General features: G+C 47.5%; 1 protein-coding gene across 4 annotated transcripts in view; it reads right to left on the bottom strand.

Moving 5' to 3' along the window:
- Positions 1–15,163, bottom strand: part of LUZP1 (leucine zipper protein 1) — a 43,610-nt gene that overhangs the window by 15,755 nt on the left and 12,692 nt on the right. The window contains exon 1 of one of the 4 annotated variants that reach the window (XM_074926042.1): positions 9,598–9,697. The exons of the other annotated variants lie outside the window; for them this stretch is intronic. The gene's annotated coding sequence lies outside the window, so the exon portion shown is untranslated. Of the gene's footprint in view, positions 1–9,597; positions 9,698–15,163 lie in introns of those variants that run through there. 4 annotated transcript variants of the gene reach the window in all.

Here is a 15,163-nt window from a genome sequence, read left to right as displayed (position 1 = left end):
CTCTGCAGCCCGTGCGCAGTGGTGTGCCTGGCCCTGGCCACACGCCTGTCCCCTCCCTCAACACACCACCATCCCACTCCCGTGCCACCCTGCCTCACACTGCCCACAGGTCATAAAGGCCACACAGACCCTGTCCTGCTGCACGGCTGGCTGCAGGCAGGAAAGGCTATTCAGACCCGGCAGGATCCCACTCAGAAACGTCACCAGAGCGTCACAGGAAAGGCCAAAGCAAGCAGTTCCCTGAAAACAAAGCCCTGTCCCCGGCAGGCCTCAGAGCAGGGAGTTAATGGTTAACCTGGCGTTGGACACTGGCTGGGAAGTGAGAGCAGCCTCTTCCCCGGGACGCAGCTGGCGGAGCGTGATGCCGTGCACACTGGGCAGCACTGGTTTTCAGGCCACAGCTCCTGCAGAGCTCAGGGGACAGGGCTGTGCGTGACCCAGGAGCGTCACACCAGCCTGGAAGCGGGCAGCTCTGGCTCCCAAGTGATAGCCTCCTTGCCACAGTGAGACCAAGCTCTGCCTCTGGGATCAGTCCCGCAGCCCTCTTTGTGAGAAGGGGTGGAAAATGGAGAGCTACTGCCACAGCCAGGTGGGCAGAGGGGTGAGGCTGAGAGACCGCTCTTCCCTTTCCTCTATCTACTTCTGCATCCCAAATATTCCTGCAGCATCATCTGTCCCTTGAATGGAGCAGGACACCCGCCTCTCTCACACTCAGCACCCTGGGGAAGCCCCACTGGGGAGGCCAGTAGAGGCGCACGCTCAGTGAGCAACTGGGTGCAGAGAGGTGACCTTGCCCTGAAGACAACAGGCTTCTGCAGACAGAAGAAACAATCACCCCAGAAGGTGACCCGGGGTGGTCCAGTGCAGTATCCACTAGGAAGGAAGGGGCTAATGGGCACAGATCCCTGGGAAGAGACCCAGTACTGGTGGTGAACCACCCATCTTGTTGCTCCACCAAATCACACTGCTAAAGTTGGTTCCTACAGAGTCTGGAACGTGGCTAGTAACACACCTTTGTGTCTGCCCAGGATAATGCTGGGTGGAGAGCTCAGTGTGAGCCATGAGTCAGGATTTAGACCCTCCGGCTACATTGTCACAGCTCATGGGTCATAAAGAGCAGGAGAGGGATGTTGGGACTGAGTCACTGATCTCCTCTGTGGACGTCAGAGGCTGCTCAGAGGCCCAGAGGAGGAGAATATGATTTAGGAGAAACACTCAAATCTTTAAATGAAGTAGAAAATTGAACTAAGCAATTAATTGCACGAATGGATTACTAGTGTCCCTCAGGGGCTAATGATGTTTAATGTCTTTATTAAGAACAAAGATGATGGGATGGAACATGCTCTCAGCAGGTACATGGATGATACGCTGGAGGGTAGGGCTCCTTGACAGGATGGAGAAAGGGGTGGACAGCATCCTCCACAAAAAGAAGCCCAAGTCCTGCTCCTGTGGCACCAGGACAGACTAGGGATGATGGCTTGAAAGCAGCTTCACAGAAAAGAATCTGGGGAGTCCTGGAGGATGAAAAGTTGAACAGAGGTCAGCATTGTGTCCTTGTAGCTAAGGCAGCCAAGCACGGATGGGGCTGTGTCAGCAAGTGTGCAGGCAGCAGGTCAAGGGAGGTGATCCTTTCTCTCCAATTGCCTCTTGCGAGGCCACATCGAGAGTGCAGTGTTTGGGACTGCCCGGCACAAGAAAGACACAGATGTACTGGGCTGAGTCCAGAAGAGGCCACCAAGATGGCCATGGGCTGGAGCAGTGGACATACAAGGAGACACTGAAGGAAGTGGAATTACTCAGCCTGAAGAAGAGAAGGTAAAGACATCTTGGTGCCTGCAGCTACTGAACAGGAGGGAGAAGACTGAGCCAGGCTCGAGGCACACAGTGAAAGAAAAATTCCAAGAGATATTATGACTTTTTTCCTTCCCCCCTCACTGTGAGAGCGGTCAAGCACTGGCACAGGGTTCCAGAGAGACTGTGGCACCTCCATCCATGGAGATACTCAGAACTCTTACCAGAGGCAGCCCTAGAACTTCCCAGTACCTCCCCAGCTGACGTGATTTACTTTAGACATGAAAGAGGCTCAATCTAATTAGCTTAATAAGGAGAAGGAGACGTAAAGCAACACCTTCTACAAACAAGTATGCTGAAATTATTCACAAGAAGTCTTCCAGCAGAAGGCCCTTTAACTTCTTGGCATAGCCAGAACTAACCCCAATGCTTGAAAACAGAAGCTAAACAAATTAGTATTACAAATAAAGTGCACATTTATAAGACTGAGGGAAATCAGCCATTATAAAATATTATCTTAGATGTAGAGGTTGCTTTAAGCTGGTCATGCTTTGAGTGAGGGCTTGGACCAGAGACCTCCAGGGGTACTTCCAACCTAAATTACTCTGTCTGTTCATGACTGTTCTTCTCCAAGCCGTATCAGAAGGAATGGTGCAAGATTCAAACACTGGCACTACTATTAATGCTAATTAATATTGTTGAGGGATGTTTAAACAGAACTTGTTAAATAAAGCTGATAAGGCAGTAACTTGCTTCGCTTGTAAAGGTACTGAACAATCTGACATGGATGTATGGACTTCAGATTTCTCTCACTTTTTGGAAAGTGAGCAGTTCTCATCCTAATTCTATTTTACATTTTTAGCAAAAAAAAAAAAAAAAAAAGAAGAGGATGATAATTTTCACAAATAGCAAACAAAATGTGGCAAATATAATCATAAGGATAGTTCAGTTAAACAGAGACATCTGAGTAAATGATAAAGGGGGATCAAAGACACCGAAGGGCTGTATCCTGGAAACACTGAAAAGGTTTAGATGGTCCGAGCAGAAATCTCACCTACAGAGGCAGCTGATATTCTGCTGCAGTTCAGAGGCAGACCGTCTTGGTTGTATCAGCAGGAAACAGAGTAGAATTATGACAGTAGCAATGCCATTATTTTGTATGCAGTACTGGACTGCGTATTTACACACCCAAGTCTGACACATCTCAGCTTGCTTAAGTAGTGACACAGAGGAAGAGACACCTACAAGCAGCTCTTGAGTCTTCTAGATTCAAAGAGAAAAAGAAGCTCAAGTGTCTTCATCTGACCTTCCCAAGGAGACGGGACTTTGCACAGGAGGAGAGGAATTCACTTTGAGGGACTGTATTCTGCCCACTGACAATGAAGGGAACCTAGACACGGGCGCAGGTATCTGGATGGCAGTCATCTCCCCTAGGAATGATGTCCCTCTCCAGGAGCCATGCATCAAAAACACAAGCTGAAACTTTGTGAGAAGCTCAGACAAGTAGTAATGAGTGCTTTTTTATCCTTTAAAACTCTAAAGAAATCACTGATGTCACCTGAACAACAACAGCAATCCTGCATTAAGCCAAGAGCCACAATAACATGTTTGGATTTGAGTTCTTGAAAAAATGCTCTTCCGATGAGGTATGTAGGAAGCCTGGGGAATCTCAAACTATCTGTTATTTAAAGCAAATATCAAGGCAAAATGTGTGGCTGGTAAATACCTACAGGGAGAAAAGATTTTGTCTGATCTAAAAGGTTCATTATTATAGCACAATAAGCCAAAACTCAATTTTCGTAAGAAAAACATGGCACAAAATTTAACTGATTCAAAGTAGTGACTTACTAACAAACCCTGCAGTGAATTTACCAGGATTCACTATTTAAATGACTTGTTCCGATTCTACTTTTCCACATGGATTTGCCAGTGGGTTTTCTGGTCTTCTCAATAAGTGCATGTATCTCCTAACTTTATTTATATTTATCATTATCAGTTGCATCCTCCCCCTGTTTAGTACAGATTGTCTTTCAGGGGTCTTCTGACTCTGCACGGTTTTGGCCATGGCATCCTGTTAAACAGCTGCCAGAATTCAGAATGTGGGACATATACTAGCGTACTTTCATAACTGTCAATTACCCTTCATGTTCTTAATTTATTTTTTTCTGAACACTCAGTTTTGCTCATCATTATCTACAGTTTTATGAAAACACTTCTTCAGCAGCACCATTGGATATAACCTCCCACCGGGACTACGTTACCTTGTCAGTTCACAGCTGTGCACAGAGGCAAATAACCTCTAGCTAGAAACATTTGTGCTGGCTGAAACACTTTACGAATTGGGAGATAATCATCTTTTATTCCAGGAACAGCAATTAAATGACTACTAGTTGAGACCTACATAGATAATCTCTGCCAGAAGTCCTTACAACCATGATGCTGTTCCTCTCCAGATGCACAGAAGCATCTTACCCGACATGTCATGTTCCTTGCTCTGATTTGGTTGTTGGTGAGACTCCCACAAGCACCCACCGTTCTGGGTTTCAGGATGTCCCCAACACGCCCACATGGGAAGAGCTGTTGGGACCCACTCCTACTGTGTTCTCTGCTATGACAAGATAAAAATGCTGCCAGCTGCCATGCGTGTCTGTCAAGTGCTAGAAGACTGCTATCTCTCAAGAGCATATTTTGCACTTAATCTTTGGGTTTTTATCCTTTTGCTTGTGCTTATAAACTGATAATGCAACATCCCTCACTGTGGTTGGGGGAGCCCAGGAGTCCAGTGACAGCACTACTGGTCTTCCACAGTACCCATTATCAAAAGGGTAACATCACATAATATATGTTAAGTTTCAGCCTTACCAAGTCCTAAAGATAAAAGAGAATTATTAATGCCTTTTTTATACAGCCACTTTTTATTCATTTCTTCATTTGCTCCTGAAGCTTCTAGGGGTTTCCAGTAGACCCTGGAGAGCAGCACTCACCACAGACAACAGAAAATCAACAGACTCAGACACAGCTATAATCATAAAATGGATTGGGACCTTTAAGGGACTTTAAAGATCATGTAATTCCAAACCCTGACATGGGCAGGGCCACCTTCCACTAGCCCAGGTTGCTGAAAGCCCCGTCCAATCTGGCCTCCAGGGAGGGGGCAGCCACAGCTTCTCTGGGCAACCTGTGCCAGGGCCTCACCCCCCTCACAGGGAAGAATTTCTTCCTTGTGTCTAAACTAATTCTCCCCTCTGTCAGTTTAAATCCGTTACTCCTCATCCTATCCCTACCCTTCTCATAAAGAGTCCCTCCCCCCTTCCCTGCAGCCCCTTCCAGCCCTGGGAGGCCACTCTAAGGTCTCCCCGGAGCCTTCTCTTCTCCAGCTGAACCCGCCCTCTCTCAGCCTGTTCTCACAGGGGGTGCTCCAGCCCCCCGAGCATCTTCGTGGCCTCCTCTGGACCTGCTTGAGCAGGTCTGTGTCTTTCTTATGCTAGGGGCCGCAGAGCTGGACCCAGCAGTGCAGGGTGAATCTCACCAGAGCAGAGCAGAGGGGGAGAATCCCCCCCCTTGCCCTGCTGCCCACACTGCTCTGGGTGCAGCCCAGCACACGGGGGGCTTTCTGGGCTGTGAGTGCACGTTGCTGGCTCACAGTCAGTTTTCCATCCACTAACACCCCCAAGTCCTTCTCCACAAGGCTGCTCTCCAGCCACCTCTTGCCCAGCCTGGATTTGTGCTGGGGATTGCCCCAACCCATGTGCCCTTGGCCTTGCTGAACTGCAGGAGGTTTGCACAGTCCCACCTCTCCAGCCTGCCCAGGTCCCTCTGGATGGCCCGTCCCTTCCCTCCAGCCTGTGACTGCACCACACAGCTCAGTGTCGTTGGGGAACTTGCTGAGGGTGCCTCGATCCCACTGTCCATGTCAGCAACAAAGATGTTAAACAGCGCCGGTGCCAACACCAACCCCTGAGGACACCACTCATCACTGCTCTCCACTTGGTCATGGAGCTGTTGACCACAGCTCTTCGAGTGAGACCATCCAGCCCATTCCTCGTCCACCCAGTGGTCCATCCCTCAAATCCCCATCTCCCCAGTTTAGAGACAAGGATGTCAGATGCTTTGCACAAGTCCAGGTAGATGACACTGTTGCTCTTCCCTTGTCCCCCAAAACTGTAACCCCATCACAGAAGGCCACCAAATTCATCAGGCACGATTTGCCCTTAGTGAAGCCATGCTGGCTGTCACCAATCACCTCCTTATTTTCCATTTGCCCTAGCATAGTTTCCAGGAGGATATGCTCCATGATCTTTCACAAACAGTCAAAGATAAGAATAGCAATTTGCACCATTGTAGTTGGAGTCCTTGGGGTCCTCTGCACTGTCAAATCCACACAGGCTAAGAGTTCTGCATTCCTCAGCTGACAGGTGGTCTAGTTTCAGGGGAGGAGCAAAGTGGAGCTATTGTCCATGCTCTTGAGGATGGGGCATACATCTGGTACTTCTCCTTCCACCTCCCCACATGCTGGGCTGAGCTTAGCTCCTCCCTGTTCTGTTTATTGCTAAATTATTACTTGGAATATCCGTGGGAACTGTACTTTTTGCACTGAGCACAATGCTGGGAGTGTTTGCACACACCTGGGGAAAGGGAGCCTTAGGCAAAACTATGTATTCAGATTGCATTAGGAGGCTGACAGTCACTTCAGGCATAAGGACAGCTCTAGAGACATACATCAGCAAAACCTGGGGTAGCAAGGGGGTTCCTCTTACCAGTCCCAGATGGCCAAGCAGGTCAGGAAGGAGTTGATTACGCTCTGGTTCTAGCGCATACTCTTCCACCTGAAGTATAGGTTAGGCATGTTTGTTGGGCTCTGCCCTGTGTGCATATACACCTGCAGTTTTAATTAAAGGCTTTCTGGCAGTGCATACGTATCCAAGGGAGCGTGAACATGTCATGCTCAAATGCGGTAATGCTGCTGACGATTCATGCTTGTATCACAGCTCAACATGGTGAGAGCATCAGCAGGATTTTTCTTCCCTGCCCCAGGGTGGAATGGGCTGGGAGGAGTCCAGCATGTCATTCTTCATTTGTAAAGCAAAATTTCTCTGCCATTTATACAGAAAAAGGACATGAGTGTCACAAATTGCAGCAGATGAGGACACTGCAGCCAGTGCCTTCAGTCAGATAAAGAGAGACAGAAGGAAAGTTTTTCTTAATTTGATTTTGCCTTTCATGAGCTCCTTCCAGCACCTGGTTCTTGACCTCACAAAATGATACACAGTCATGGGAACAGGAGAAAAATACTCCAGAAAAAAAAAAAAAAAAGGATATAAACCAAGATATTCAGACTAAATAAGAGCCTGAGTCTACTACATGTCATCAACCCTGCATGCCACCTGCAGGCACCTAACAACCTCCTGCGGCAGCTGAAGAGAGGCAGGCGATGTGTTTGCTTACTTGGGGCATGGAAAGGGGCACCCTGACCCCACTGAACACAAAGGCAAAATGCCAAGTGACTTTTAGGGATGTCTGTATTTTGAGGGATGAACTGTCTCAGAAACATCTGCATCTAGTGGGAGAGGAAATTCTCAAAGTCAGAACAAGCTAAACAATCTGGAAGTGGTTTGAATATTGACTAATACAATACTAGACTAGAGACATGTGAAATAATGAGACAGCAGCCAAAAATAACCACAACAACCACAATGTTCAAGGAGACTAAAACAAAGACACCAAACAGCATCTACAGCAAGTGTGGGAGACTGCAGCAGGCTCTGCAGATGCAGGAGAGGATCTGGCACGTCACCGAGTCACACCAACCCTACACCAACATTCTGATTACCCACCGAACCCCTCAGTGCTGCTCTGCTCCTGGCAGTTTCTCTACATGGAGCTGGCAGAGCCAATGTGAAAGAAGCAGAGGATGAAGTTGCTCACAGCAGATGCTTTGAGCAGCACTGGGGTTTGAGCAGACCCAGTCACTGTTGCTTTACTGTGCATAGCAGAGATTTTTCTTTTTTTTTTTTTTTTTTTTTTTTTTACAAAGCTGCTATTGCTCTCCTCTGGCTCCTCTCCGAAATCACTGCTTGCCTCATGCTGGAAAGACTCCCAAGTAAAGGTTCACTGAGACCAGGTCTGGGCATTTGGTGACTTGGTGCAGCATCTTCCTTCCAGCAATACACAATGATGTTAACCTGCACAAGCACTGAACAGAGCCCTGCAAGTGCTGGAATCCTTGCCCTAGGAACCCCATGGCAAGGAGGATGTTGCCTGTAATCTGGAGCTCATGATCAGAAATGGATTGACACTTTCAGTGCCTCTCAGCATGCTGCTCCTATCTGCCAGTTATCAAAAAATGCCTTGTACATGCAGCAGATAAGTCACTTATTTTGTTTGACATTTGCCTTGTATTTGAATTCAGCGACACATTTTTATGTATTGTAAGCAAGCAGTTGGTGGGACAGCTAGGGACTTCATCACATCACAGACCTCAAGAATTACTTTCCTGCCTTCATGCTGTTTCAAGAAAAATGCCCCATCCTGCACTGGAATCAAAGCTGAGGAAGATGTTTTTCTTCTCTGACTCATGTCTCATGTTGCTACTTGTACTGTCCTCAGAAACAGATTTTACTGTCACATTTGATTTCACAAATACTATGCAAGTCACAAACTTGGCAGCATCCTGCAGATGGCATGGGAAAAGCACCCCCAGCTCAGTGGTGCCTTTGTAATATTTATTGGACTTGGAGGTTTTCCACCTCCTTCACCCTCCATCCCTCCCTCCCACCTCTCGCAGGCTCAGCGTGGCAAGGGCTTCAGGGACCACGGCTGTCACCATCACTTCTCCTCACCCCCATAACATCTGCTAGCATCAAGGTGCCACCTGGAGCTGAACAACCCATGGTCTGGCTGAAAGCCACAGGATCCAAAGTTCAGGAGAGCTTTAAACTAACTGAAACTTCCCAACTGTCCTGCCACAAGGCCGACATTTTGTCTGTTGCTGTTGTCTACTTTGTACTCAGTTGCCGTTGGATTTTATCTGCAATTCTCCAGTATTGCCCCTTTTGAAGAAAGGGGCTTTGGACTCAGGGATACTGCAGCATTTATTAAGACGCTGGTTCAATGGTAATAGCAGTATAAAACCCGGAATATTAGAGGGGGAATGTAAACAAGGAGGGAAAACTACTGCTCTGTCTCAAGTGCTGTGGGCTTCTGGCTTGTCTATCTCAGAAAGGTGGCATATAAGGAGACTGCCCAGGATCAGCCCCTCCAGCCTGAAACAAAGACAGCTGGTGGGGGGAGGAGATACTAATACAGAGCAATAAAAATCAGGAGAGGAGTAGAGGAGGTTGATGTTTGCTGCCATCCATAAAACACAAACTGACGTGTGTCAGCTGGGAATGACTGCAGGGAGGTTCAGAGCAAGCAGCAAAGCCATGGAAATCACTACTTGCAGGGTATTATAGGTGCCAAAAGTTTATACAGATCCAGAAAATTATTAGAAAAATTCATGGAAGAAAGTTTCAGAGATTATTGAATGCAAAGAACACTAAGCCCTACGACTCAGGAAATCCCTGGAAGTGGGTGGGGGGGAAATCATACTGTATATTAGCTATTCTCATGCTCCTCCCCAACATCTGCTTTTGGCCACCGGTGCAGCTAGGATGCTGAGGATGGGCAAATTCATCTCACCTACAGTGCCCTCTCCTCTGTTCCTTTTCTACTTTCCCACATCACTTCAGTCTACCTCTTTCCTCTTCTCAAACTTCCATTTTCCCCAGATATTTAGCATAAGGTAAAACACCTTCTCAGACCTACCTTCCACACTCTCACTTTAACGAGCTCGCCTCCTACACTTGCTCTTCTGACCTCTTCATCTGGTCACCACAAATCTTGCCCTTCAAGCACAGCTCTATTCCCTCCACTTTCTGTCATGCTTGTGCTGAAGGCTGGGACAGTCGTACAGGCTCCAGTTCCTGCTGGTGTTTTCACTCTCTCTTCCCATCCTGTCACCTTCTGCTCATCTCTGGTTGGGCTCACTCTGTTCAACACTGCTTCTGCTTCTATGTGGTGTTACATTGGTAACTTGCTGCAGGATGTGGAAGCTAAAAGCCCTCATGGATTCATAAAGCATCAACTAGACAAATCCATGAAGAAAAATCCCTCAAGATCATACACACAGGGACAGGGACCTAGCTCAGCAAATCTCTGAGCCAAAACTTGGAGACTGGGAGAATCCTTTGGCCTGCATTGTTGCATCCTTCTCCTATCCCTATCCTCCTTCCTGGGAGTCCATTTCTAGCCATTGCTGGAGGTAGGATACAGCGTAGGTAAACCATTGCTCTCATCCAGTAGAGCTCTTCTCATCTTCTTGGACTCTTGTTTTGTCCTGTCCCAAACACCTATCCAAGTCAGACAGGACTAGCACTGCACATCTGACAAGTGTCACACTATAAATGGGCGAAGTAGTCAAAAGCATAAATCCACACAATTTATAGTCCAGCAACACCTACAGAGCTGGCAAAGGCATCCCTGGTACAATACACCTAGTAAGATCAGCTTCAAGTACTCATAACCATCTCTGAATCATTTTGCTTATTAGGCGTAGGCAGCTTTAACCTGCACATTCATCCTAGCATTATACCCGAGAGCCACATGGGCACTGATATATCCCTGTTGGCACGAAAATGATAGGGTACTGTGTGTTTCTTCACACCCCATCCGACACAGGGTATACTCCGCTCTCCTAACAGAGCGGTAGAAGGACATAGGAGCCAGCTTCTTTGCAGGAACAGCCCTGTGATTGCTGTGAGCCTTCCTGGCCAAAAGCCTGGCTCAGCCATTCAGATGTTTCCACATGGATTCCTACAAACCCTGCAAAAATGGGGATTGCTCCAAAAGCCCTCCCAAAAAACATGAGCTCGTGGACCCAGTAGCACGGAAAAGAAAATTGCAACCTTCTTCCTGGAAGAACTCAATCAATGAAGTTTGTAAGTGCTAAAATGAAAGCTTTTTAGCTCCCTTACACCAATCACAAGAACAGCTTGGGGAGTTGCCATAGCTACTGACTGCCCTGAACTCCTACAGCTACTGAACCAGGCAGAAAATGAAAGGACAAGCAGGCAACCAGTCTGTGTGTGGGTGCCTGCCCAGCCTTGGCGCAGAAATGCAATTCAGCAAACTCCCAGCAGATCTCAACAGCTGGGACAGAGCAGAGTTTTAGAAAAAGGAAGCTTACAGGCCCAAAAGCAGCTACACTTCACGCCTGCACCAGTCTGGAGGCCAAGACAGCAGTGTGGCTGCAGGGCAAAGCCATGTGGGGATACTAAGCAGAAATCCACCGCCTAACATCTCCCAGCGTGCTGTTCAACAGTGCAATTAGAGAACAACGGGATGCACCTCTCACCCCCCCCCACAGGCCCAGCTATTCCCCATGTGACAGTGTGCACTCCTAGCTGCCTAACACATGCCCCAATTTCATTCACCCAGCAAAGGCTGTAGGGCATCACACTGAACCCCAACTCACTGCTATGTGGCTTCCCCAGCAGCCCTGACTGGACTTCTGACGCACTGTGGCACAGCTAGTCCCATGGCCTATTTTCAACATTGTTTTGGACATTCCATCAAAATAAAGGAGCATTTGAAAAAAATCTGTTGCCACAGCAATGGTTCTCTGGCCCTTAGACCATACAGTAACGCTCCAGAAGGAAGATGGCACATTCCAGGTTTTTTGAGCTAGTCTACCTGAGCAGGTACCCTTTGACAGTGTTCAAGGATTCCCCCAGGTCCTCTTTCTTTTGCTGCCCACTTGTCACAAGGTTTACAAGCTGTCTTTCCTGAGGCCCATGCTCTGATGAAAACACAAGTTTCCTTGCTTGTATTGCAATTTGGATTCCTACACTTTGCTCTGCTTCAGCCATTTAAACAAGTACTGGGTCTGTTGCTGCTTGCTCAGAGATGTCCCAAACAGTCCTACCACTGCAGCTGCTGGAGCGGTGCATACTGGCTGAGGTGGATCTGATGCCTTCTCACACCCACCCGCACATTCACCCCTGCTATGCACTCTCACACCTATCCCAAGCATTCATGCAGGACTTACCTAATTAACCTCATTAAGGTAAGAAATAGTGGACAGAAAGACATTTGGCCCAGCACAAAGGAGGACAAGGTATGAACAAGGGTGAAAGCAGAGCAAGGAAGGAAGAGGCAGAAGGAGGCACCATTTCTCCATCAGTGAGACTCCCAACTGCACACAGGTGCCAGGAGCATTTCTTAAGGAAAATGGTGAAAGAGCTCTTATTAGCTCCCACCTACATAAGCACTTCAGCAGAAATAGGTTTATCTCCAGAAAGCTTCCTGAATCTGCACTTCAACTTTGCAGTCAGAATCACAGAACTGTCTAGGTTGGAAAAGACCTTGAAGATCATCCAAGTCCAACCATTAACCTAATGATGACAGTTCCCAACTCCACCATATCCCTCAGCACTATGTCGACTCACACCTTCCTGGAGAAGCCTGTTCCCCCACGTGACACCGGCAATGCAGGACCTGCCCTTGCTGCCACCCTACATCAACACATTCTTCTACCACATTAGTAAAAGCAGCTGAAGACACTCTGAGCTCAGGGTCACAGAGGCAAAGGCTAACTCTGAAGATCTACAGAAGGACCTCCCAAGTCTCATCAGGGAATGACAGATGACATTCAGTGTAGATCAGCATTAAGTTACAGACATGGAAAAAAAAAAAATCATAGCTTTATATGTAAAATAACAACCGTTAAGGAAAATACCAGCTCACTGTTCCACAGTGGTCTATTACTATGAGTTACCAGGAAATAAGTACAGCACAAAAAAAACCAAAACATTAATTTGCTACTGTATCAACCCATAGCATGCCAGCATCTCCAAAGCTGTTTGCAATTCTGGTTCCAACAAAGATGGTCAAGAATCTGATTTCTGCAGAGGAAATCACTGACAAACAAGAACTACTCAACCTGGAAAATGAAATTACTCAGGAGAAACATGACAGATCTATAAAATTATGAATAGTTTGGAGAAGAGGGATATCAAATGTTTACTGTCTCTGCAAACACAACAAACAAGGAGAGATGCTGCTCCTCATGACATGCAGATAAGCTGCTGGGACTCTGCCACAGGACACTGTGGACGCTAAAAGTTTCCAGGGGTTTGGGGCAAACAGATAAAGTAACACCATGGGTGTCTTTTGAGGGTTAGTAAATCCACAGAAGCCACACTCAGCTCTGTGTCTGTGCCACAAGGGGCCGGAGGCTGCAGGAACTATTTACTGCATGTTTTCCCTGCTTCTACTCTCCTCCCTAGGGCCCTCCTTCTTGGCCACTGTAAAAATACTGGGCTAGATACACTTGTGGTCTGATCCAGGACAAACATAATGGCCTTGGGTAGGAAAGTCGAACCTAGCTTACAATCACAAAAGAAGGAAAAGATCTGTCCTGCTACACTGTCTTCATGAGCTGGGTGAAACAAGGACTACGGCAGAGATGGAAACTACTGAGAGTGGATCTTCATTGACAGGTCTCTGCCCCTTCTGGCAGGCCAGGCAAAGCAGCAGCTATGATTTGCTTTATGTCTTTGACCAGATGTAAAGTACCTTGGATCCCACATTACACAGCAGTGTGGCTTAACGGTAAGGGTAAAGAGCGGGTTCATCTCATCCACACGGCAGCCTTCAGCATGCTGCTGGTGGCAGGCAGAGCTACAGGGTGAAACCACAGCAAGCCCAACATCCAGGTCTGCTCGTAAATCCTCTGATCCTGAAGCTGACACACAGGTGACCTACTCCCGTCCTTGGCATTTTCAATCCCAAGAGGACTGTGCACAGCTAAACAACTCGGATACACAGTCTGGGGGTGGACATGGGTAGCTCCGTGCTCGCTTCTGTGTTCAGCGTCTGCTGTTTCAGAAAGGCTTTGACTCCACATTTGCCTGGAGGTGGAGGCCCTGCAAGGTGGTGGCAACACATAATTTCACAGAAGGAATGTTCTGGTCTTGTGTCACAACCCAAGATAGAGCTGTCAACATATTATTTAACAACCTAATTTGCATATTTTTTTAAGTAGGTAGGTTTGTGCCAGCCTCAATGAACAAGACTGCTCATCATCAAGAGCAGCATATATTCCTGCTAAGTAGCCTGAACTCTGATAAAGGAGACTGATCCCAGGTTAGGGAGGTTCTTATCTCTAAAACCAAGCTGAAGCCAGAGTCTGAAGTATGAAGAACAGAAGTTTGTGAAAATGGAGAAAGAAATGGGACATTCAACTTCATAGCTGTGCTACTTTAACCTTTGTTAAACTGAGTAAAGAGTCACACTTGAACAGCTGAAGCAGCAGTAGATGGAAGGTATCTTGACTTTATTAAGGTTTCTGACACTGTCTCCCATGTGGATTCCCATAAGCAGAATAGGGAAACACATGTCTAGCTGAAACCACAACGAGCCAAAGAGACCAGGACTCTCGGAAACTGTCCCCTGATTCAGTGGGAAAATGAGAAGCCTTTTCAATAAAAGAGAGAGATGGTAAGAACTCCTATGGGAGGTCAGACAAAGGTCTGTGCAGCCCAAAATCTGTCTCTGAACATTGCCAGCAATGGTTGTTGGGGGAAGAACATAATAAACGTGACAAACAGTGATCTTTCTTATGTTTTCCTAGCACGATCCCTCCATTGGGTCTGTTGAGCAGTCTCATTAGCAGCACAGGTAACTGAGTCTAAAGGAGACTGAGAAAATGTAGAGATGCCACCAAACTGAGAGCAGTGGTGAGCCCCAAAGAGAGAATAATCCTGACACACAGGAAAAATACTTCAGAACCCAAACCAAAACTCACCCCAGGTCAAGTCCTGCACCACAGGCAAGCGAACCACCTAAACAGAGAATGGGGTGGACTCAGAGCAGAAAACAAATACAGATGTAGGAGTGATCTTCCACCTACCTACAAGGCCACCTATTGTGAAAAAGGCAAGTTGCACTCTGGACACAGAGAGAAGAGCTGTACACACAGCAGGTGAAGTAACTTTTCTGAGGACTTTAGGGCCTGAGACTGTCTTCAGGACTTGGCTACAGCGCTGCACTCTGGAATGCACAGCCACATAAAGGGATCACCAAGGCATTGCCGTGTTATCCAGGAACTGGTCAGAGACAGCAGGCGGCACTGAAGATGCAACTGCAGCGCGGGGCTCAGAGGCTCACCTCTCCTCACAAGCTGCCCGTGCTGCTCCTTGCTAGCTCGCTCCCACCTCCCACTCTGCTCTAAGGAGTATAAGGGTATACTTCTTAGAAGTATACCCACTCCTTGGGTGCTGTTACTAAACCTGTGTGCAGGGCTCAGCCAGCCCCGGCAGGGAGCACAACC

Source organism: Athene noctua, chromosome 24 (assembly GCF_965140245.1).
Source record: "Athene noctua chromosome 24, bAthNoc1.hap1.1, whole genome shotgun sequence".
NCBI classification, from domain to species: domain Eukaryota; kingdom Metazoa; phylum Chordata; class Aves; order Strigiformes; family Strigidae; genus Athene; species Athene noctua.
Note: the sequence above shows the minus strand (reverse complement) of the source record. Positions and strands in the feature narration are given on the sequence as shown.